Raw genomic sequence first — 2,674 nt, forward strand, 5'->3', positions numbered from 1 at the left:
AACCCCTGCGACCGAGGCGGCGCTGTTAGGGCGGCCGTGCCGGTGCCCCTTGCCGCAGCTAGCCTCTCGCCGCTGCCCCTCCCGTCCGTCGTCCCCCGTCCCCAAAAACTTGCTGCTCTCCACGCTGTAGCCTGCACGGGGGAGGTTGCGCTCCGCTCCTCCGGCCCTAAAGCCGCCCTCGCCCGCCCCCCCGGCTTGCCGCTTGGCTGGGCTGCCCGCCCGCCCGCTAATCCCCCCAACGCCCCCACCCCAAAAACACCCCAGCCCTACCGCATGCCGCTCCCCCTCTCCCCGCTCTCGCTGACCGCTGCCACCCCCCCCCCACCCCTCCCCCCCGAAACAAACCCCCCAGCCCTACCGCATGCCGCTCCCCCTCTCTCCCTAGCCTGCCCCCCCCCGCCGTCGCTTGCTGCTGCCGCCGCCGCCGCCGCCGCCGCCGCCCGCCGCCGCCGGGACCCGCCTCGGTCTGGTGGCGCGCGCTCGGAGATCCCCGGCTACCCGTCCGTCCGTCCCTCCCTCCCTCCCGCCCCGCCCCGGGGGAGGGCCCGGGGCAGCGCGGGCAGGCGGGGAGCAAAAAAAGGCGCGGGCGCCAAAAAACGTCGGGGTCCCGGGGTGGCGGAGGGGGGCGGCGGCGGGGGGCGGCGGCGGGTACACGGCGCCGGGTCCAGGGCGCCGGGTCCAGCCCGTCCCGGGGCGGGGACAGGTGGTGTCGTCCGTCCCCGCCCCCGTAACCTGCTCTGAAGCATCCGCTTCCCGCCGCGGTTCGCCCTCCACCCCCCCCGCCGCACACGCAGCTGCCGCTTCCCGCCGCCTCTGCCCCCCGCCCCCGGGATCAACCACTCGCCGGGTCCAGCCGGTCCCGGTCCCGGGAACCTGCTCCCGGGGCCAGCCGGAGCCACGCCCCCTCCTCTGACGCTTCCAGCTGCCGCCTCCCCTCCCACCCCCCAAACTCACACTGGCCCTCGCCGGCCCGCCCACCCGCCTACCTGCTTGCCCGCCGCCGCTGGGTGGCGTGCCGGACACTCTCGCACACAGGTACACAGACAGGGACACAGGGACACAGGCACTCAGGCACACAGGGACACAGGGACACAGGGACACAAGGACACAGGGACACAGGCACTCAGGCACTCAGGCACTCAGGGACACAGGGACACAGGGACACAGGGACACAGGCACTCAGGCACACAGGGACACAGGGACACAGGGACACAGGGACACAGGCACTCAGGCACTCAGGCACTCAGGGACACAGGGACACAGGGACACAGGCACTCAGGCACACAGGGACACAGGTGGCGGGCCGGAGGCCGCTCTCCACTGTGTGGCAGGGGTCCAAGAGCCACCCCAGCCCAACCCAGAGGGTCTTTTGCACCTCTCTAGAGGCCACCCAGAGACCCCAGGCCGCAGCAGAAGCCTCCCCCGCACGCTCTGCAGGCTTCCGACCCACCCCAGGCCGCAGCAGAAGCCTCTCCCGCACGCTCTGCAGGCTTCCGACCCACCCCAGGCCGCACCAGAAGCCTCTCCCGCACGCTCTGCAGGCTTCTCAGCCACCCCAGGCCGCAGCAGAAGCCTCTCCCGCACGCCCTGCAGGCTTCTCAGCCACCCCAGGCCGCAGCAGAAGCCTCTCCCGCACGCTCTTCAGGCTTCTCAGCCACCCCAGGCCGCACCAGAAGCCTCCCCCGCACGCTCTGCAGGCTTCTCAGCCACCCCAGGCCGCACCAGAAGCCTCTCCCGCACGCTCTTCAGGCTTCTCAGCCACCCCAGGCCGCACCAGAAGCCTCCCCCGCACGCTCTTCAGGCTTCTCAGCCACCCCAGGCCGCACCAGAAGCCTCCCCCGCACGCTCTGCAGGCTTCCCACCCACCCCAGGCCGCAGCAGAAGCCTCTCCCGCACGCTCTGCAGGCTTCCGACCCACCCCAGGCCGCACCAGAAGCCTCCCCCGCACGCTCTGCAGGCTTCCGTCCCACCCCAGGCCGCACCAGAAGCCTCCCCCGCATGCTCTGCAGGCTTCCGTCCCACCCCAGGCCGCACCAGAAGCCTCCCCCGCACGCTCTGCAGGCTTCTCAGCCACCCCAGGCCGCACCAGAAGCCTCCCCCGCACGCTCTGCAGGCTTCTCAGCCACCCCAGGCCGCACCAGAAGCCTCCCCCGCACGCTCTGCAGGCTTCTCAGCCACCCCAGGCCGCAGCAGAAGCCTCCCCCGCACGCTCTGCAGGCTTCTCAGCCACCCCAGGCCGCAGCAGAAGCCTCCCCCGCACGCTCTGCAGGCTTCTCAGCCACCCCAGGCCGCAGCAGAAGCCTCCCCCGCACGCTCTGCAGGCTTCTCAGCCACCCCAGGCCCCAACAGAAGCCTCTCCCGCACGCTCTGCAGGCTTCCGACCCACCCCAGGCCGCACCAGAAGCCTCCCCCGCACGCTCTGCAGGCTTCCGTCCCACCCCAGGCCGCACCAGAAGCCTCCCCCCGCACGCTCTGCAGGCTTCTCAGCCACCCCAGGCCGCACCAGAAGCCTCCCCCGCACGCTCTGCAGGCTTCTCAGCCACCCCAGGCCGCAGCAGAAGCCTCCCCCGCACGCTCTGCAGGCTTCTCAGCCACCCCAGGCCGCAGCAGAAGCCTCCCCCGCACGCTCTGCAGGCTTCTCAGCCACCCCAGGCCCCAACAGAAGCCTCTCCCG

This window comes from Melanerpes formicivorus, unplaced genomic scaffold, assembly GCF_026170545.1.
Source record: "Melanerpes formicivorus ecotype bairdi unplaced genomic scaffold, bMelFor1.0.p_v2 SCAF_443, whole genome shotgun sequence".
Classification (NCBI taxonomy): Eukaryota; Metazoa; Chordata; class Aves; order Piciformes; family Picidae; genus Melanerpes; species Melanerpes formicivorus.